We start from the raw sequence: 23886 nt of genomic DNA on the forward strand, positions 1-23886 counted from the left end.
TCCTTTAAGCCTCAGTTTTCTCATCTATAAAAATGAGCATCTGGATTAAATGCCTGAACTTCCTTCAGCTCTGAAACTCTGTGGTGCCTTCTCTGAGGACATTACCTCTCTATGGGACTCAAGTTAAACAGCTCACACCATCCATCATTTTTCTGTCTGAGGTTTTATTTCCCTAATCAGATTTGGGTAAATTTTCAGCCTCTCTCTGTCTCTTACTTCCAATCCAATAAAACCTATATGGATTTGTTTTGTATTTCATCTAATGTCATTATTCATTCTAAGAGTCACCGCCTGACCATTTCCCTGCCTATAGCATAATTAGCTATTAAAGAGCTACACTGGCATGGTTTTCAGACTTGCATCCTCTTTTTCTGAGGTGGATTGATTCTAAACTGATTAAAATATCTCAGAATTTCCAATACAATTTTTAAAATGCAACAGATTTTCAAGACTGCCTCATGACTCTGCCATGCCAAGGGAGTTAGCTGCCAACTCTCTCTGACTGCCAAGGAAGCCAAATAAATAATCCTAATGGTGGTTTTAAAATGAGAGGCAAGTGCCCATTTCTTAGGTTGACAGTGCCACCCCACACATTGACTTCTGCAGGGTTTGTAAGACACCAAGGCTGATGTTTCAGATTTTTCCCAGAAGGACAGAGTAGCGTCCTGGACCAGTCTGCTCAGTTAGCAGACAGAAATCACTCACCATCTCCCCTTGTTTCACATACACTCATACCCTCAGTAAAGAAGTGCTCCTTTGTCTTCCAAAACCCTGCTGAAGTTCACTGCCTCAGTGAAACCTGAAAAGAATCTCTAGCCATTGACCCAGCAGCTGACTCCTAACCTCCTTGCCTAGAATCCTGGACCTCACGCTTTAAGCCTCACATCAGAGGACTTTTTTTCTTTTCTTTTCTTTTTTTTTTTTTTTTAGATGGAGTTTTGCTCTTATTGCCCAGGCTGGAGAGCAATAGCATGATCTCGGCTAACTGCAACCTCCACCCGCCGAGTTCAAGCGATTCTCCTGCCTCAGTCTTCTGAGTAGCTGGGAGTACAGGCATCAGTCACCATGCCTGGCCAATTTTTGTACCTTTAGTAGAGATGGGTTTCACCACATTGGCCAGGCTGGTCTCGAAATCCTGACCTCTGGTAGTCTGCCCACCTTAGCCTCCCAAAGTGCTGGGATTACAGGCGTGAGCTACTGTGCCCGGCCCTCAGTAGACTTTTGTTCTAACTTTTCATATGTCTTCCACATGAACCAGGACCATCATCCTAAAATCGGGCTGTGATTTTAATGTAGTCAGGATCCAACTACTCCAACCTAATGTAGTCAGGATCCCCACCCATCATACTCGCCAACACCCAGATATCCACGTCACTTACATTACTTCCAACTCTTGGATATGTCCTATAAATGCCAATAAAATTAACCAAGTGATTTCTTTGTATCAACAATACTGTCTTGGACTACTTACTGTGTTTTGATCCTTTTGGTATTCTCAGAACCAGGACTATCTGCAGAATCTAACACCATCAAGAATCGCTTGAACTCGGGGGGTGGAGGTTGCAGTGAGCCGAGACAGAAAAGGTTCCTGGTGGGTGTCCCAGGAACCGAGACACCACCAACCTGAGCAACCACCTGGCATAGCCAGGAGCAAAGTGCAGAGCATCCAAACCATGTGGAATTAGGGGTGTTTGTTCTTTGCCTTCATGTCTTTGGAATGTGTGTTTTTCTTGTCTTGTCCTGTTAAGTTGTAGGACTCTCAAGCTAAAAACTACGTGTATTCCCTTTCAATCCCACAATGGAATTAACTACTCATTGTCATTTATCAAACACTGTTACCATGCTAACTACGAAAATGACAAAGAAGACAAAGGTTACCATATCCTGGTGAGGTTAATAGGTATTGAGGACCTGAATCTCAAGACTCCAACCAACATGACTGTCAAGATCACATCTGTGATTTATAGGATGAAGGATTCTGTTTCCACTCACCAGACTCTCCTGACAAGCTGCGGGACTAGAACCCCCTTGGGCTGATAGAATGACCCTCCCACCACAGCTGCATAAAACTGGTAACAAGAGAATTTCCACAGCAATGTCTGTGACTTTAGATCAGAGTTAACACCTGTGTTTGGAGGTAGGTCCTCCATATTTAATACAAAATATGGAGCCCACAGTCTAGCAAGAAAGAGAGACATGTAATGAAAGGATGGCAATGCACTGGCCTATCCTGGGAACAGAGTCCTGGCATAAAATTTTTTGGAATATTTCTTTTCTGGCCTAGCATAAAATTATTTGGAATGTTTCTACCCTAAGAAAACAGAACAGAGAAACAAAACTTTTTTTTATCTCTCTCCAGGTCTTGTCTCCAGATAATGAAACTCTGTCATTAGGCTTGTAAATACTCCTCACTTTAGGGGTGATGAAATTCAGACTGTGAGTCTAGGGAATTTTCAGGTAACAGCTCAGCCAGGAAAATCAAAGCTGAGTTTTCTATCCTTGGTATTGAAATGTTCCTATTCAGTAAACAAGTGGTTACTGAAAATTGTATGGGGGCGCTTTATGTTCTCCAAGGGACTGCGAGTCCCTGTGATGTTCACAGTCCACAATGGGGACTCAGCTGAACCTAAAGCATTCAGGCAAGGCCACGTGCTCTATGCTCCTTACTCTAAATAGCACCAAGTACTCCAGGAACTTGGAGCAAAGTGGGCCTGGCCTTGAAGTACTGCCAAGATTTCTAAACACAGCAACAGGAAGGAGGCATTCCAGGCAGAGACAAGAGCATGAACAGAAGAAAGGCAGGGCAATGTGTCTTTGGGGGTGGTGAGTGAATCCAATTCATTTGGAGTCTACTATGTAGGGGAGCAAACAGAGAGTACTGAGAAATTGGAATTCCTGGAGACTCTATCATGAATGCCTGTATTAGTCCATTCTCACGCTGCTGATAAAGACATACCTGAGACTGGGCAATTTATAAAGAAAAAAAGGTTTAATGGAATCATAGTTCCATGTGGCTGGGAAGGTCTCACAATCATAGTGGAAGGCAAAAGGCACGTCTTACATGGCTGCAGGCAAGAGACAGCTTGTGCAAGGGAACTCCTCTTTATAAAACCATCAGATCTCATGAGACTTATTCATCATCATGAGAACAGCAAGGGAAAGACCTGCTCCCGTGATTCAATTACCTCCCACTAGGTCCCTCCCATGGCATGCAGGAATTGTGGGAACTGCAATTCAAGATGAGATTTGAGTGGGGACACAGCAAAACTATATCAAGGGGCTTTCATTTAACCTTTGTAGACAACAATTACACAGCCCCACCAACTGGGGAGGATAGAAGAAATATGACTCTTGGAAAAGTGCCTTGTGTTCTTTAGTACCTACTTGATCAATACAGATCTCATGGTGGCACCTTGTTTCTGTTTCCAGGATAGGCCAATGCATTGCCATTCTTTCATTACAAGTCTCTCTTTCTTGTTAGACTGTGGGCTCCATGAGGGCAGTGATTGTTTCTGACTCAACTTTTAATCCTCAGCACTCAGCACAATGCCTAAAACATAGAAGGTGCTCAGTAAATGTTGAACAGATTAATTAAATTAAGGAGTTAACAGATATGAGCATGCACCCTACTCATCATGGCCACTTGACTTATGCAAAAAAGTACTGGAAAACAATTGCAGTTCATATGGAGAAACTATATCTAGGGAAAATGTGGTGGTGGTGCAAGCAGCAGGAGAACCAGAAAGTCATTCCATGGTGCAGCAGTAACCAACGGTGCGGGTCTCCCTTCTGATGCCCAGAACTGCTGGACACCAAACCAAGAAACATGGAAGAGCCCAAGTAAATTTCTTGCCAAAGAGTGCATGAAGCACAGCCTATCATTCGAGATTGCCTCTCAATGACTTTGAAGCAAAACACTGAGTTTCTAAATTACCATCACAGCTAAGCAAATTGATCATCTGGAATTTGTAGCTGGCTTGTTAGACTGTATCCAGGGAAGGGGTGGCGGGGGCTGGTAGCAGGTTTGGCTCAGCTGCCTATAATTTTAAGCGCTTAATGGGATGATAATTTGCTGTTCAGTATGTTCATTTTGAAAAGCTTCCCTAATTCAGAGGGGAAAATGAATAAAACCAAGCTTTTTACTCCAAATCTGTGTGGAAACATCAATATCCTTCCATCAAGGAAACAGGTGGTTAAGAAGACATGGAAACATGGAAGAGATTGCTAGTGTCCTGCAGGAAAAAAAATAAAAAGTGTGCCTACTGTGTGGTTGGTTGTATTAACTTACCATGAGAAGCTTCCTATAACAAGAGCTAAAATTCTACTTCTTCTACACCAGGGGTCTGCAACCCACAGGCCACAAACCAGTACCAGTCTGTGGCCTGTTAGGAACTAGGCTGCACAGCAGGAGGTGAATGACAGGAAAGCAAGGAAAACTTCATCCGTATTTACCGCCGCTCCCATCACTTGCTTTATTGCCTGAGCTCCACCTCCTGTCAGATCAGTGGTGGCATTAAATTCTCATAGGAGCACAAACCCTATTGTGAACTGTGCATGTGAGGGATCTAGATTGTGTGCTCCTTATGAGAATCTAATGCCTGATAATCTATCACTATCTCTCATCACCCTCAGATGGGACTGTCTAGTTGCAGGAAAACAAGCTCAGGGCTCCCACTGATTCTACATTATGGTGAGTTGTGTAATTATTTTATCATATATTACAATGTAATAATAATAGAAATAAAGTGCACAATAAGTGTAATGAGTTTGAATCGTCCCCAGTCCTTCCCCCCACCCCCCACCCCCTGCCTAGGTCCATGGAAAAATTGTCTTCCATGAAACCGGTCCCCCGGTACCAAAATTGTTGGGGACTGCTATTTTGTACACTATCCATCCCAGTTCTTCACAGTCCCCAGGAGATTTCATGGACCTGCACAGTGAAGAAGAGACACAAATGAACAGAGGGCGTGTGTGTGTATGTCACCTCCATGTGTATCAAGTTATTGGGGCTGGCATTTCCTGACAACAGCTTCGGTGAACTGGTGGCCCAGAATATTTTCCATTCAAATCAAATGTGAAGGGTTTCTAATGACATTAATTTAGTTGACTTCTTTCTTAATACATTTCATGCAATCACACATCTTTTGTGTCTTGCATCTGAAGTTAATTCTACATACATTGTAAGTTTCTTAAGGTAGATCATGCTTCTACATTGCATATTTTGCATACGAAACCTAAAAATTACATTGTACACAAAGCCTAAAGATGCCAAAACATAAGCTTTTTTTAGGAGCTAGGAGCAAATTATTCTCAGTAAGAGACCAGAACTTTTTTATTAATTCTCAAACTCATCATTTACAGAACCCCTATTAGATATGGCAAAGGATAAAAATTATTATTATTATTATTATTATAAAAACAGTCCCTCTCATTCATTTATTCTTTAATTGTTTGAATATTTATTTATCTCTTCTAGTGTCAGGGACTGCTATTAGGTAAAAATTCCAGATGAATAAGATATAGTGCTGCACTCCAAGAACACACACTCCAGAGATTTACATCCTGAATTGTTAGTAGCTTACCTCTGCCCAAAGAAAGAAGGAGGAGAATGTGATGGAAAGGCAGGAGTTCAGCTGTATTTGTAATGTTTTATTCCTTTATAAAACCTAATAAAAAGAATATTAATACTTAGAAAATCTAAATGGCAAGTACATTGGTATGTGCTATATTATTTTTCTGCTTTTCTTATATATTAGAAATAGTATATAAACATTGCTTTGAAAACTGGATCATTATGATAATCATGATGATGATAAAAACTGTGTTAGGAGTGACGTTAGAAATTTGCACAGGGCTGGGCACAGTGGCTCATGCCTGTAGTCCCAGCACTTTGGAAGGCCAAGGCAGGTGGATCACTTGTGCTCAGGAGTTTGAGACCAACCTGGACAACATGGTGAAACCTCATCTCTACCAAAAATACAAAAAAATTAGCCAGGCATGGTGGCACACATCTGTGGTCCCAGCTACCCAAGAGGCTGAGGTGGGAGGATGGCTTGAGCCTGGGAAGCAGAGGTTGCAGTAAGCCAAGATTGCGTCCCTGCACCCCAGCATGAGTGACATAGCAAGACTCTGTGTAAAAACAGAAAAGAAAGAAGGAAAAAATTATGCAGAATATTGTGGGAGTAATAGAAGGTACATAAAATCCAGTCTGGTAAAAAGAACAGGTCTTGAAGCCTCCTCTAGGAAGCCCAGAGCTGAAATGCTTCCCCAGGAGTGAGTCAGAATCTCTGCAAAAAAAAAGAAGTTCTATTGAGCAGATGAGCAAGACAGACACCACAGCAGAGAAGCAGGACAAGACCCCATCTCACTCTGTTCCTGCTACTATAAAAAAATGTACTATAGGTGGCGGGAGCAAGATAGCTGACAACAAGCAGCAGTGATTGGAGGTTACCATCAGAAAAAAACCATAATAAGTGTGTGAATCATTCACCAGCAACCAAGGTATCCCGGTTCTGTCATCAAAATTGACTAGAAGGCTGGCGTGACCCAGAGTGTGGTGCGGTGACCCACCTGAAAGCCACGCAGGGAAAGGGAAGCCCCTCCCCACAGCCAAGGGAGGTGCCTCCTTAAATGACATCTCAAGGCATGGGAGCGAAACACATGAATAGGGCCTGAAGTAAAGCCCCAGGAAACTGCAGCAGCCCTACAGAAGAGGGACCTGACTATTGAAAGAAAAATAAACAATCAGAAAGCAACAACAACAACATCAACAACAACAACAAAGCCCCGACAAAAGCCCCATCCAAGGGTCAGCAGCCTCAAAGACCGAAACTAGATCAACTCATGAAGATGAGAAAGAATCAATGTAAAAATGCTGAAAACCCAAAAGGCTAGAGTGCCTCTTCTCTTCCAAATGATCACAATGTCTCTCCATCAAGGGTGCAGAACTGGACAGAGGATCAGATGGATGAATTGACAGACATAGGCTTCAGAAGACGGGTAATAAAAAACTACGATGAGCTAAAGGAGCATGTTCTAACCCAATGCAAAGAAGCTACGAACCTCGTAAAAGATTAGAGGAATTGCTAACTGCAATAGCCAGTTTAGAGAGGAACATAAATGACCTGATGGAGCTGAAAAACAGCACAAGAGCTTGCATACACAAGTATCAACAGTCAAATTGACGAAGCAGCAGGATATCAGAGTTTGAAGACCACTTTACTGAAATAAGACATGCAGACAAGAATAGAGAAAAAAGAATGAAAAGGAATGAATGAAACCTCCAAGAAATATGGGACTTCATAAAAAGACCAAACCTACAACTGACTGGAGTAGAAGGAGACGGGGAAAGTGGAAATAAGCTGGAAAACACACTTCAGGATATTATCCGGGAGAACTTCCCCAATCTAGCAAGACAGGCCAACATGCAATTTCAGGAAATACACTTTTAAGATAATCCATGGGAAGATCAACCCTGTCAGGTGATTACAGTACCTTGAATCATCCTTCATCTAGCTGTTCCTTGTTCTCATTTCCCAGAGCCAAGAACCATAACTCAGTAACTTGTCTGTCAAAGATATAATTTTCCACCAAAGAACCCAGAGGCTTTGTCTTCACCTACCAGGTGTTAGGTACTACCTCCAGCCTGGGCTGCGCCCTTGATGGCTACAGTCTGTGGACACTTTAACCTGAACTACTGAACTATCTGGGGAACCTGTTCTCAGTCTGAGCTACAGCTCCTTCTGCCTTGCTCTGTCCTTGTACTGTTGGGTTCTGTTACCACGACAGGTCTGCTGCCCAATGTCTGCAGCAAGTCAGTGTGCTGAGATACTGGGACAGCAGAGGAAAAGGTTTACTCACAGGACCGCCAAACAAGGAGATGGCAGGGAACCTCAAATTCATCTCCCTGAGGAGTTTTGGGCTAGGGTTTGTAAGGGGTCTGGAGTGGGCTGAAGCATGGAGATCATTGATTGGCCAAAGAGTGCATGGCGAAGTCAAAACAGAGAAAAGAAGAAACTGTATTCTCATGCTGATTCCATTCATTCCCCTGTGGGGGTCTTCAAATTGGTTGACATCAGTTGTCTCCCTGGAATTCAAGAACTGAAAAACATCTTAATCAATTCTTAAACCAAAGTCTTATGATGCTAACATCAGCGATCCTATCTATAGGAACAATGGGGATGCAAACAGTCAGTATCTAGTGACTTTTGGTTACGAGGAAGTGGGTCAAAGTGCAGCCTGATTAATGCTTAATTATAACTCTATGTCTGTCCAGAATTCCTGTTAACCCTGTAAGGATGGCTTCCATTCTAAGGCAGCCTCCAGGCTAAGCCATAAAAGAATCTCCAGATTGTCAATAAATGATCAAATACCACTTATTAAAGAGCTATGACGAGCCAATGCACCATAGGACAGTGTTTCTCAGCTTCCTGTTCTAGATCCCACTTGCAAATTAACCACAGCCTGTGCTATGAATGGCAGGGACTTGGCCTTAACCCAGAAGAGAGAGCAGAGGAGGGCCATATGCAAGCCTACCAAATGACGACAGAGTTCCTGTCCAACCTCACAGCTGCTATGTGGGAGGGAGGCAGGCAAGCCACAAACCAACTGGTCAGAATATAAGCCTTACACCAATGGTTGCTCATGACAGACCTTGATCCAGATGGTAACCAGGGTAAAGGGCATCCCAGGCAACACAGCCAGGAAGACACACAAGCTAAAAATTACTCCGACTGAGGAGAGGGTACCACACCAAGTAAACTGAGTACATAAACCCTGCCTTCAAAGGCTTTTCCCCCTACTAAAGAATACATATGGAGCACATATGAAAGATACTAAAGCTGTTCAAGGACTTTAACAAAAAATAGGAATGAACCATACTTCTATGCAGAAATGGAACTATTAATTGCATATTCTGAATAATAAAATGAGCCAAAGCTTATTTTTGAATTTTTTGTTGTTGGTTGACTGTGTTTGGAGGAACCAGAACCATTTTGAACCAGAACTAAACTTGAATATCAAAATGTTCTCAGAAATTAGGCAATATTTTACCAAGTTCAAGGCACAGATGAAAACAGAAAACAAGTGCAAGATAACACAGGGTTGATTAAAGGGCTTTTCTTAGTAAGACAATGAAAACAATTGGAAAGCCCATTAAGATAAAAAAAATTCGCCTTTTACACAAAAAGAAATAATAAAACTAAAAATTAAAATAATAGATTAGAAAACTATTTCTATTGATTTTAACATGGGAAGAGCTCATTGAAATTAATTTGTAAAAATCAGTACCCCAATAGACCCCAGCAGGCACAAACAATACACACAAGAAGAAATGTAATTGGGAAGTAATACACAAAAAAAGATGACGGTTGTTAATTTTTTTAAAAATGAAAAAAAGCTACACTATCATATCATTTTATATTCACTATAATTAATACCCAATCTGGGAATATTCTGGCAGAGTGACCTATTTGTGCCTTGTTTTTGGTAATTTATACCAATACAAACCCTTTTGGGAAACAATACAGCGATCTATATCAAGACATAAAAATACTTACATCTCTTGACTCATTCTCTGGAAATGCTGAAGGAAGTTATTCAAAAGAGGAAAGAAGCTATATCCAAAAAGTTATTCATTGTAGGGTTTTTTATAACAACTATTGGAAATGTTTAACAATGAGGGAGGGTGAACTTAACCACGGTACATCCGCTCTGAAATAATACCACAGCTATAAAATAGTGCTGATGGAGAGAAACAATGTAAGAACATGTTTATCATAAAATTTTAAGGGAAAACAATATATATTATACAAAATTCTATTCACACACTGATTATAATTACGCTAAAGGATGTTGGCAGGTGGGTAAAAACTGAAAAAAAAAAAAAACAAAAACAGTTATGGCTTGGGTAGTGGGCTTGTAAGATGTTTATTTTCATTTTGTTTCTGTAAGATTCTCAGAGTGTTGGTTCCACAGATTCAGCTGGGGCCAGAGAAGCCCATCATGGGAGCCCGAGGAAAAGCAGCCACAGCTCCCCTTCCTAGTACAAGCATTCAACAGTAAGCTCCCACGCAAAGAATCAGACTGCAGCAAATTTCAGTGCTGCCTCAGGAACACTGTCCTTGGCTCCCACATTGCAAAGATTTTCCATTTCCCCTACAGTCACCTCATTCATGGTTAAGGAAGAAAGCGCAGCTACCAGACAGGGTGACGACAGATGTCCAGGCACTGAGCCATCTATAGCTGTTATTTTTCATTCACATGGGCATGTGCCGGATCCAGCAGATGAAAACCAGACCTACCCCCTTCCCCATGTGTGTGTGTTTTTTTTCCCCTACTGCTGCTGCTGTAACAGCTAAGTGCCAATTATCTCCCAAGCGTGAAAGCAAATATTGTGATAGCCCCACAAACTCTACAAATGTTAGAGGACACTGGTGGGGATGATTGTATTGTCTGCCTGGCCTTGGCATGTCTTTATTCATCGTAACAGCTCTCATTAAAGGAGGATATAGTAGGTGCAAAGCTTTCTGCTAACACCTTCAGCACTTTGCATTCTTTATTTTCTCATTTATCTCTTGGCATTTTGTTGTTGCCTGTGTCCCCTCAACCCATGAATCCAGAGGTAAGTTTGCTTTTCTTTGCCTAGAAAAGGCTCCATTAAACCATCTCTTCTCAGGACCCAACTTCACATGGGCTGATATGAATACTTTCTTCAAATATTTGAAGGCCTGAAGTATTGGTGTATTGTATTATAGTAGGTAGTATTGCAGTATTGTACTAGGTGCTTTAATCAAGGTTTTCCAGAGAAACACAGCCAATAGGAGATGATAATTATAGATAGACAGAGAGATAGATAGATAGATACATACATACATATAGGTTTATTTTTCAGGAATTGAATCACACAACTGTGGAGGCCAGCAAGTCTAAAGTCTTCAGGGCAGGCCAGTGAGCCAGAGACCCAGGGAAGAGTTAATGTTACAGCTAGAGTCTGAGGACTGTCTTAAGGCAGAGTTCCCTGTTCCTTGAGGGATCTGTCTGTATTTTCCTGAGGCCTCCAACTGATTGGATAAGATCCACCCACATTATGAGGAGGTAACTTGCATTACTCAAAATCTACTGATGTAAGTGTTGATCTCTTCTAAAAATATCTTCACAGCAGCATCTAGACTGGTGTCTGACCAAATATCCGGGTACCTGGCCTAGTCAAGTTCATACGTAAAATTAACCATCACAAACAGGGCCCCTGGAACAGCAAGAATTAGATCAATGACTAAATATTACAGGGATGCATATTTTTGCCATATAATTGGGTTGTTTAAAAATTTGAAATGGCTCACTTGTGAGGCAATGTGCTCCTTGTACCAGGAATATTCAAATTAATGTTGGATGATCACCTATTAGGGATATTGCAAAGAAAATAACTTTATTGCACAGGACATTAGGATCTCTAGTGACCTCTACATGTTCTTCTGATTCTAATATCCTATTATTTTATAATTGACACAGGTAATTCATGCAAACTACTTTTAATTCCAAGAAATTTAAAATATTAAAAAATTTAATCCTCCCCCTTCTCATTTTATGGATGAAGAAATTGAGATTTGAGGGGGTTTAACGGCTTGTCCTAGGACTAAAATCCAGGTCTCTCAATCCAGGCTCTTTCCATGACAGTGTGATCTGAGATGCCAACAAGATGTTTCAAGGCAATCACTAGCCACACACTCTCACTTCTTGATACCATTCCAAGCTTATTTCCACCCTGTTCATCAGCCCACCTTCAAAGAGGAGCAGCTCCTTACAAGTAAAGCATAAAATGAACTCAAAGAACAAAATGGAGCTGCTATATAAAAGGGTGATGTGTATATTGGGTCAGCACAAAAGCTCTTCTTGATCACCTCTCCTTTACTTAGCATGGAGTCAGCCTCAACCTGAAAGCACTCAGTGTGATTCTAGAGAAAGAAGACTTAAAGAGAAGCCCAGGTCACCAGAGAGGAAATTACAGCAGAATTTGGAAATGAATCCCCAGCCATTTATAGTGTGTGGCCTTGGCCTAAAATAACCTGTGGATTCTATAGGCCTCTCCGCCCTACAGAATAAATGCCTACAAGACAGACAAACCATGTTCTTCTAATATTGGCCCGCTTTCACTGAGTGACTTTGATGGGTAATTATCCTAACAGTCTCTCTCTTTCTTCTGTCTAGGGGGAAGAAAAAGGGAGAGAAAAGAAGGCAGCAAAGGGAGAAGAGAATCCCTCCTACCAAATATTTTTCACTATTCCTTGAGCACCCAGTATAGGAATTAAGCTGGTAATCAAGGGGCACTGGGAACATGGACCTTGCCACTTTCCAAGCAATAACACCAGGGATCCACATCAAGTCTCAGTTTGTGAGCATCTTGGTCTCTTCCAATAGAGAAAATGTGAGGACTCTTTTTACCATTAAAAGGCACAAATAGCATTATACCACCCACAGCCCCACTGCCCTCTTCCACATTCCCTCCTTCCTATTTTGCTTTTCCTGCCACAATCAAGCCCCAAAGATCACCCCATGGATGATATGCAACTGGCACCTCAGAAGAGTTCCCAAAAATGTTTCTTTAATGACTAATTTATTCACTGCTTTTTTGTTGTTGGAGAAAATTTTTTTTTCATTGTGCTTCATGGTGTCTTTAGCCCACTGAAAGCATTTCTGACACATTTCCCTTTGTCGTTTTTAAAAAGAAGTAATTATATAATGGCTGACTTCTTTTGGTTATGTAGGAAATCAACATCTCAGTAGCTTTTTCAGACATGCTTAATAAGAAAGCCATTAGAAAGGCAAAAGAGAACCCTATCATTATTTTCTGGTTTCCTCCTTAATTATAGACAATCATCCTGAAGGAGGTGGGGGCAGCTTCTGTGACAAAAGTTGTCTAGCATTTAACAGAACAATTTAGAACCAGATTGAACGGATCAACCTTATGTCAACTTGCAGATGCTTGACAAAAACTGCTTAAGGGGTACTTGGATGGAGTGAGAAGCTATTTCAGCCTTTTCTCTTTTCCTTTCACTCAGAAAATAGGAATGTTTGTTTTAGTTTATTGTAATTCTTTGCTCAGAAAGATTCACATAGGTCTGTCTCAAAGACTCTTATTAAAGCATGGTACATCCCAAAACTCTTATTCTTTTTGCCTATGTAATACAATTATTATCACCACCATAAAAGCCACTAAGATTTTTCCCATTTCCATATGCCCTGTTTCTACCACAATCCTGTCTCTGGAAAGTTAATTCTGAATTTTTTTTTTTTTTTTCTTTTGACAGAGTCTCGCTCTGTTGCCAGGCTGGAGTGCAGCGACGTAATCTCGGCTCACTGCAAACTCCACCTCCTGGGTTCAAGCAATTCTCCTGCCTCAGCCTCCCGAGTAGCTGGGACTATAGGCACGCACCACCCAAATAATTTTTTTGGTATTTTTAGTAGAGACAGGGTTTCACCATGTTGGCCAGGGTGGTCTTGATCTCCTGACTTCATGATCCGTCCACCTCAGCCTCCTAAAGTACTGGGATTACAGGTGTGAGCCACCACACCTGGCCAATTCTGAATTTTTCTTACGCTGCCTTATTCCCAAACTAGTCTACAGTCCTGAAGCCAGAGAAGTAGGTTTATGATTGATAGATAGATAAATAGAAAAGGGAGAAAGAAGGAAGGAAGGAGGGAAGGAAGGAAGGAAGGAAGGAAGGAAGGAAGGAGGGAGTGAGGGAGGGAGGGAGGGAGGGAGGGAGAGAAGAAGGAAGGAAGGAAAAGAAAGGAAAGGAAAGGAGGAAGGAAAGGAGGAAGGAAAGAAGGAAGGAAGGAAGGAAGGAGAGAGAGAAGGAAAGAAGAGAGGAAAGAAAGAAAAAGAAAAAAAGAAAGAAAAGAAAAGAAAGAGAGAAAGAAAGATTGATTTTAAGGAATTGGATCACACAGTTGTGGAAGCCAGCAAGTCCAAAGTCTGCAGAGTCCAGAGTCCGGTTTAGATGCCGGTGCTGGGGACTCAGAATCTGTCATGAAACACAGACACAGTGAAATCAAACACCCACCCCTGAATCCAGAAGGGAACAATTCTGTCCAGGAACATTGTGGAATGGCAAATTAAAACAATAGGCAAGATGCCTACCTGCTTTCTATTCAAGGTGTTCATTTACCTGGCTTCTCACAGTTCATAAAGCTGAGGGGAAGTTGCCAGGGACCTCCATAGGAGACCATCCCACCAACACTCTAGGAAGGGCACACTGGCTTCTTACTACATGAAATTTCTCATTCTGTTTATTCAGTGCTGCCCAATAATGCCTACAGGCTTTGAGATACAGTGGAGAGAGTCTGAAATAGTTTCCCAGTTTTCCATGGGATTAACCCGGAGAGGTTTTACTTTGCTATTTGTTTTACATGTTTTGTTCAGGCAGCCTTTATTATTTTTCTCCCTGTTACAAGTCTCAGAAAGGTGAAGTAGAGAGAGAAATCAAAATGACTCACTACTAACAGGTAGCATGTGCCTCCTTCATGGAGAGGAACCAGAAGATACTGACATTTTGAAGAGATCATCTCGGGTTCACCAGAGAAGGCACAAGAAGGACCAGAAGTAAGTAAGGAGAGGGTTTGAGACAGCTTTCCCAACTGGGGACTGATGGAGAGCCAGGAGAGGCTCCTGGATGCAAAGAAACAGTAAAAGAGAAACTCCCAGGTCTTGGCTTTTACAATCTTAGCTATGGAAAAAACCCTTGACCCACTAAGCCTTTGTGTTTGACATACAGAGCTGCCTAACAATTGCACAGAAATGTTGCTCCATAAAGGGAACCCACATGGAATCTCAGAGGCATCCCCACAGCCTCAGCTTGGTGCCATTTTGAGGCCTAGATACTAGAGATCTACAGACATGGCTGCTGCCATTGCCTTGCTCCAAGGAGAGACAGGGGAGACCAGGCACTTCCATGCTCCCCTCCCTGGAAGGGTCCCTACTGCCCTGCTGCAGGGTGCTGTTGAGACTGAGACGTGAGTGGACTGCACTCCACACAACTTCTTGCCCATGCTGCTTATCTGAAGGGAGTCTGCCCTTTCTGGTCTTGGCCCCAAGGCACCATTTTGAGAGTTTAACACTGGGCTGTGCCCTGATCTCAGGCTGAGTTCAGACTGAATCACTGCAGCTGCCAACTGACCAAGAATGAACAGGGAACAAGGCTACCCTATGCATGCATGCCTAGGACAATACTCACCATCCTGCTATATGCTGCTGTGAGATTAAGACTAAGTGGATCACACTCCCTACAGCTTCTTGTCCATGCTGGTTACCTGAGGGAGGGCTGAGGGCCCCACCCTCTCTGGTCACAAGCCCAGAACTGGCATCATTTTGAGGGTTTAACTGTAGGTTGTGACCCACCCTTAGGCTGAGTTCAAGGAGATGTGGTTGCAGCCAACACCCAGCCAGGGGAAGGACAGAGAAGACCAAGCTTTCCTAAACACACTTAGCACAATACATACCATCGTACTATGAGTGGCTGTGGAAACAGGAACTAGCCCACCCAACCCATCACAGCTGCTAGGAACACCAACATGGACTACTTGAGTACCAGTGGGTTGCTCCATCACCACTACTGCCATCACCCACACCACACCAGATGCCCAGGGGCCTGAGAATTCACCCACACACATGAAACATCACTCCGTCTACTAGCTTCTAAGCAAGTTACATGGAGGCTCAAGGATTAGCCCTTCAAGATCTGCTAACAACAGAGCCAGTTTATGCTGCTCTGGAGCTTAAAACAGGAACATTCACTCCACTGCTGCAACTACTGGGGCCTAAAGACTGGCTCAGTTAGCATCTAAGTTTCCAACAAAACTTCGCCACAACCTAAGCTAATAACTATACCCTAAGCCACCGAGGAAATAACAGATATCACTCACCCTATGCACTGCCAAAGAAGTCATTTTTAAAAATCACACTATTGTAGGTACCCCAAATAAAAGCCAAAATATCCTACTCAACCAACAACACACATACATCTTCAGGAAAAATTCTTCCCTACAAAAGCAACTTCAAAACACTGGAACAAGGAACTGCTACATTAGATGTGCAGATACCAATGAAAGGACACAGAAAACATGAAAAAGCAGGGAAATATGACACCACCAAAGGATCACAACAACTTTTCAGCAACAGATTCCAATAAAAGATAATTCCTCAAAAATCCAGATAAAGAATTTAAAATACTGATTTTTGAGAAGCTAAGTGAGATGCAATAGAAATCTGAAAATCAATACAAAGAAATCAGAAAACCAATTCAGGATATAATGAAAAATTAACCAAGAAAGTATCTTTAAAAAAAAATTTTGGAACTAAAAAATCCAATGAAGAAAATACAAAATACATTCAAAAACTTCAATAACAGACTAGACCAAGCAGAAGAAAGAGTCTTAGAACTTAAAGACAGGTTTTTTGATATCAACCAGTCAGACAAAAATGAGGAAAAAAAATAAAACAATCAACAAAACCTTTGAGATATCTGGGACTACCTAAGCCAAGCAAACTTACAAATTATCGGTATTCCCAAGGGGGAAGAGAAAACAAAAAGTTTAGAAAACCCATTTAAGAAAATAATCAATGAAAACTTCCCAAGTCTAGCAAAAGAGTCAAACATTCAGATATAGGAGGCACAGCTAATTCCAGACAGATACATTACAAAAAGGACTTCACCACTGCATATTATATTCAGACTATCTAAAGTCAACATGAAAGGAAGATTTTTAAAATTAGCCGGGAGAAAAGCTTGTAGTAACCTACAATGTAAACCCCATCAGATTGACAGCAGATCTTCTCAGCAGAAATCTTACAGACCAGAAGAGAATGAGATGGAATTTTCAAAATACTGGAAGAAAAAAAAAGCTGTCAGCCAAGAATTGTATATCCTACCAAGATAAAGTTCACCAATGAAGAAATAAAGTATTTCCCAGACCAGCCCTACAGAAAATGTTCAAAAGTGTCTTAAGCATGGAAACAAAAGGTCGATATTCACACAAAAACATATAGAAATACAAAACTAACAGTTTTTATAAAGCAATCACACAAGGGAGGAAGAGAAAGGAATCAAAAGGCAACACAACAGAACCTTGGTTGTGGGAGAAATCATAACAGTCTCCAGTCTCTCAGACCACAGTGCAATCAAATTAGAACTTAGGATTAAGAAACTCATTCAAAGCCACACAATAACATAGAAATGAACAACCTGCTCCTGAATGACTCTTGGGTAGATAAGGAAATTAAGGCAGAAATCAAGAAGTTCTTTGTAACCAATGAGAACAAAGAGACAATGTACCAGAATCTCTGGGACACAGCTAAAGCAATGTTAAGAGGGAAATGTATAGCACTAAATGCCTACATCAGAAAGCTAGAAAGATCTCAAATTGACACCCTAACATCACATTTAAAAGAGCTGGAGAGGCACAAGCAAACTAATCCAAAAGCTAGCAGAAGACAAGAAATAACTAAGATCAGAGAAGAATTGAAGGAGATAAAGACATGAAAAACCCTCCGAAAAGATCAATGAACCCAGGAGCTGGTTTTTTGAAAATAAATAAATAAATAACAAAATAGATAGACCACTAGCTAGACTTATAAAGAAGAAAAGAGAGAAGAATCAAATAGACATAATAGAAAATGATAAAGGACACATCACTACTGACCCCATAGAAATACAACCTGCCATCAGAGAATACTACAACTACCTAAACACAAATAAACTAGAAAATCTAGAAGAAATGGATACATTCCTGAACACATACTCACTCCCAAGACTAAACCAGAAAGAAGTTGAATCCCTGAATAGACACATAACAAGCTTTTCTGAAATTGAGGCAGTAATTAATAGCCTATCAACCAAAAAAAGCCCAGGACCAAATGGATTCACCGCTGAATGCTACCAGAAGTACAAAGAGGAGCTGGTACCATTCCTTCTGAAACTATTCCAAACAATTGAAAGGGAGAGACCCCACTCCAATTCATTTTACGAAGCCAGCATCATCCTGATACCAAAACTGGGAAAAGACACTACAAAAAAAAAAAAGAAAACTTCAGGCTGATATCCCTGATGAACATCAATGCAAAAATCCTCAATAAAATACTGGCAACCGTATCCAGCAGCACATCAAAAAACTTATCCACGTTGATCAAGTTGGCTTCAACCATGGGATGCAAGGCTGGTTCAACATATGCAAATCAATAAACATAATCCATCACATAAATAAAACCAACAACAAAAACCACATGATGATCTCAATAGATACAGAAAAGGCCTTTGATAAAATTCAACACCCTTCATGTTAAAAACTCTCAATAAACTAGGTATTGATGGAACATATCTCAAAATAATAAGAGCTATTTATGACAAACCCACAGCCAATATCATATTGAATGGGCAAAAGCTGGAAACATTCCCTTTGAAAACCAGAACAAGACAAGGAGGCCCTCTCTCAACACTCCTGTTCAACATAGTATTGGAAGTTCTGGCCAGAGCGATCAGGCAAGAGAAAGAAATAAAGTGTATTCAATTAGGAAGAGATGAAGTCAAATTGTCTCTCTTTGGAGATGACATGGTTTTATATCTAGAAAACCCCATCATCTCAGCTCAAACTCCTTAAACTGACAAGCAACTTCAACAAAGTCTAAGGATACAAAATCAGTGTGCAAAAATCACAAGTACTCCTTTACTCCAACAATAGACAAGCAGAGAGCCAAATCATGAATAAACTCCCATTTGCCATTGCTACAAAGAGAATAAAATACCCAGGAACACAGGTAACAAGAGATGTGAAGGACCTCTTCAAGGAGAACTACAAACCACTGCTCAAGGAAATAAGAGAGGACATAAACAAATGGAAAAACATTCCATTCTCATGGATAGGAAGAATCAATACTGTGAAAATGGCCATACTGCCCAAAGTAATTTATAGATTCAATGCTATTCCCATCAAATTACCATTAACATTCTTCACAGAATTTGGAAAAATGATTTTAAATTTCATATGGAATCAAAGAAGACCCCATAAAGCCAAGACAATCCTAAGCAAAAAGAGCAAAGCTGGAGGCATCACACTACCTGACTTCAAACTCCATTACGACAGGATGGTACTAGTACCAAAACAGATATATAGACCAGTGGAACAGAAAGAGACCTCAGAAATAACACCACACATCTACAACCAACTAATCTTTGACAAACTTGACAAAAACAAGCAATGGAGAAATGATCTCCTATTCAGTAAATGCTGCTGGGAAAACTAGCTAGTCATATGCAGAAAACTGAAACTGGACTCCTTCCTCACACCCTATACAAAAATTAACTCAGTATGGATTAAAGACTTAAATGTAAAACCCAAAATCATAAAAACCATAGAAGAAAACCTAGGCAATACCATTCAGGACATAGGCATGGGCAAAGACTTCATGACAAAAACATTGAAAGCAACTGCAACAAAAGCCAAAATTGACAAATAAGATCTAATTAAACTAAAGAACTTCTGCACAGCAAAAGAAACTATCATCAGCATGAACAGGCAACCTATGGAATGGGAGAAAATTTTTGCAATCTGTCCATCTGACAAAGGTCTAATATCCAGAATTTACAAGGAACTTAAACAAGTTTACAAGAAAAACAAACAAACAACTCCATCAAAAAGTGGGCAAAAAATATGAACAGATACTTCTCAAAAGAAAACATTTATGCAGCCAACAAACATGAAAAAAGTTCAACATCATTGATCATCAGAGAAATGCAAATCAAAACCACAATGAGATACCATCTCACACCAGTCAGAATGGTGATTATTAAAAAGTCAGAAAGCAATAAATGCTGTCAAGGCTGCAGAGAAATAAGAATGCTTTTACACTGTTGGTGGGAACGTAAATTAGTTCAACCATTGTGGAAGACAGTATGGCAATTCCTCAAGGATCTAGAACCAGAAATACCATTTGATCTGGCAATCCCATTACTGGGTATATACCCAAAGGAATATAAATCATTTGACTATAAACACACATGCACACATATGTTTATTGCAGCACTATTTACAATAACAAAGACATGGAACCAACCCAAATGTCCACCAATGATAGACTGGATAAAGAAAATGTGGTACATATTTACCATGGAATACTATGCAGCCATAAAAATGAATGAGATCATGTCCTTTGCAGGAGCATGGATGAAGCTGGGAGCCATCATCCTCAGCAAACTAACAGGAACAGAAAAACCAAACACCGCATGTTGTCACTCACAAATGGGAGTTGAACAATGAGAACACGTGGACACAGAGAGAGGAACAACACACATCAGGGCCTGTTGGGGATAGGGGGTGAGGGAAGGGAACTTAGAAGACGGGTCAATAGGCGCAGCAAACCACCATGGCACACGTATACCTATGTAACAAACCTGCGTGTTCTGCACATGTATCCCATTTTATTTTTAGAAGAAATAAAGAAAAACAAAAATTAAATAATAAATTAATTAATTAAAATGAAAATAATATTAAGTATCTTCTCAGACTACAGTGGAATAAAGCTAGAAATCAATACCAATAGGAACTATTTTTGTGAGACAGGCTCTCACTCTGCCACCTAGGCTGGAGTGCAGTGACACAATCATGGCTCAGGTAGTGATCAAGGAAACCTAAATGTAGTCTTTAGGCACTCAGGAGTGGGCAGTTATTCTACTAGCTTCAGCTCTACGTTTCTGGTTCTGGTTAAGAGTAATGCATCAAACCAACGGACCACCAGGAGCAAGGGATAAGCTTCAAAAAGTACAGTTCTGCTCTTAGGCACTTCCTCCCTACAGGACCCAGCCCAGAGACGTAGGTGGAGGTAATACTACTGGTCGGTGCTTTCAGCCAATTTGTACTCCCTCCTACCTGCGCCTCCTTTTGCCCCAAATTCTAGTCCCACCTGCTTTGTCATCCACTGCCTGCCTATGGTAGTTCCCTCTCCGGTCTTCAGTGTCCTCATGGGTAAAATGAACATAATATATATCCCTTCTCTAATCCCACATATTCAAGCAGTGATGTAAATGATGGGAAAGGGCTTTGAACAATGTGGTAAGTTAAAGAGCACTGACTTTCTCCCAGTTTCCCAAGTGCTGCTTCAGAACTGCTCTCCTAGGCCCCAACCTCCTAACTCTTTTCTAGCCCTTTGGTAAATATTTGCCTACTGAGGGGCAAAACTACATGGCATCCCAAGAACAGAGACTAATACTATAGCCCGTTTCTTCTCTTTATTTCCCATGATTGTTCTTTTTTGTTTGTTTGTTTGTTTGTTTTTAAGGAGTCTTACTCTGTCACTCAGGCTGGAATGCAGTGGTGCAATCTTGACTGACTGCAACCTCCGCCTCCTGGGTTCAAGCGATTCTCCTGCCTCAGCCTCCTGAGTAGCTGGGATTACAGGCGCCTGCCACCACACCTGGCTAATTTTTATATTTTTTATGGAGATGGGGTTTTGCCATGTTGGCCAGGCTGGTCTCAAACTCCTGACCTCGGGCGATCCGCCCATCCTGGCCTCCTAAAGTGCTAGGATTACAGGTGTGAGCCACCACATCCGGCCCCCATGATTACACTTAAACCTAGAAACTGGTACATTTTTAGGTTGGTGGAGCCTATTCACTAGATCAAAAGGGAAGGGCATATAAGTTTCACAATGGGCATTCAGTCATGGGGTGACGCAAGGAGTGGGTGTGTGAGATAAATGTTGAGGTAGGTCTGGGGCACATTTTGACCCCTGTGGACAAGTGAGTAACTAGAGCTCTCATATGAAAACATGTCAAGACAGCTATCTTGAATTTCTCCATCTCAACCCCAGCCTTCACTTTTTTCCATTCCTTGCTGCTTTCATCATCCAGCCCTTTCTCTCATTTTTTCTCAATTCTCAGGTTGCACCCTACTCTCCTGTTCCATCCAACTTTTTCCATTTCTGCCTTACCTGTTAACGTCATCCCTGCCCACTACCCTACCTTGAGGATTGCCCTGCCTAGTTCTCCTCTGTTGGTTTTAACCTGTGCGTTTGCCACCATTATGTTCATCAGGGTCCCAATTTCCACTACTGCCTTCTTTTTCACCCTACTTCTCCTCCTAGCCCTAGTTTCTAATCCTCTGTATTCTAGCCTCCACCCCCATTCCAGTCACCCCTAACCAGACCTGTAGGGGGCTCACAAACCTCATCCTAGAGACATGGTTTCCCTACTACTGTGACAGTTCTTGGGCCAGGATTGTGGATTCCTGGAAGCCTAACATGGTGGGCATAGGGAATGCAAGACAATGGCAAACTGACATTCAGCCTCAACAGTCTGTTCCTTTCGTCTCCTGCGTGATCAGCCAGACTTCATTAGCCTCTACATTTGGAACTGGCTTCTCTGTGAAACTCGTCTGTAACCACACAGCAAACTGCAGGACAAGTAGCAGAGAAGGTGGAAGAGAGAAGTGGAAAGCATATGATCAGGAGGAAAATAATTGGCCAACATCAGGTCTAATCATGTGTCCAATACTTCCTGAGCCTGCCCTTTGACAGTGAGCCCTTTCCTGGCAGTATGCGGGGGTGATTCTAGTAACCAGGCTGGGTTCTGAGAAGCTGGGGCAGGGCAGTACAGGGACACTGTTGCCTGGAGACAGCAGACCATTGCCTGGAGATGACAGAAGGCTGGAGAGAGACGCTGATAGAGACCAGACCAGACAAGCAGTGCCAAGTCCATAGTAGGACACCCAAGAGAGGAGGCAATCCCAGATGAGTTCCATCCCAGAACCAGACCTTGCAGGGACTGGACCTCAAGGAGTTATGAATGCAGAAACCCTATACCCAATATCACATGAATCCTTCCACAAGGGCTTCTGATATTGTCTTAGACCTTCGGAAAGTTCAGGGGTAGTAGCCTCTGGGCCCATGGTGCTCCCCTGATGTTGCAGCCCCACCCTCGACTCTTGCCACTGCAGATGCTCCTTGGGCAGTTTCATCTGGGCCTTTCACATCAGCTCCCTCTAAATGTGACTGGACCTCAAATGGATCTTCAGACCCCCATGCCCAACTACCTCCCAGCTACCTTCCCTGGACAACCCACAGGTCACATAGTCACCTGGAAGCAGATGTCTCAGCATGATAACCTGGAGAAACCTACAGATGCCAGGCTTCTGAATCTCATTCATCATGCTTCCCAAGGATCAAGGAAGAAATATCCAGAGACACAGACTGAAAAATAAGGAAATCGGATGGGATTCAGAGCCCTTGGAGCCGAGCCTTCTCATTCATTCACCCAACTCCAGTCTAAAACGTGCAGCTCTGAAGCAGGGCTGCTTCACAGAGACTTGAGTAAATAGCACAGTAAAGCCCAGGTTTTACCAGTGAGGAGGAGAGTAAATACACTGATCATTTGCAACAGCACCTCTTCAGATATGGCACCTCTCCTAGGAGACAGGAGATTATGGAAGACAGAGAGACCATTCTAGGTGAAGCTCACACCACTTACACAACAAAAGATCTAAATCTAAAAGGGAGAGAGTAAAGACCTGGCTCGCATGGATGTGAAGTGTGCATGGGGAAGCATTGTATCTTTAAAATTTCACAACATCTTGTAGCAGGCTTGCTATAGCGGGAAGGATAAGTGTGGCTGGCCCAGCTAGGGCTGTCCTGCTCAGATCTTCCTAGGCTTTGCAATGCTGGGATACTGGGGAAGGCACACTCAATGAGCATCTCTCAACGTCACCTCTCCTGGTCAACCCGGAATGCCACAACCACAGGTTGAATCACAGGTAAGAAAGGAAGTAGGTAACTTCTGGGTCTGCAATGACATCACTCTGTACAAGACTAAAATATGGAGTTTAGGAAAAGATAATGACCACAAGTAG

General features: G+C 41.8%; 1 pseudogene; it reads left to right on the forward strand.

The window, feature by feature from the left end:
• Positions 1–2608: 2608 nt before the first annotated feature.
• Positions 2609–23886, forward strand: LOC119618868 (cilia- and flagella-associated protein 144-like; annotated as a pseudogene).

The sequence above is a fragment of the Chlorocebus sabaeus genome, chromosome 8, assembly GCF_047675955.1.
Source record: "Chlorocebus sabaeus isolate Y175 chromosome 8, mChlSab1.0.hap1, whole genome shotgun sequence".
NCBI lineage: Eukaryota > Metazoa > Chordata > Mammalia > Primates > Cercopithecidae > Chlorocebus > Chlorocebus sabaeus.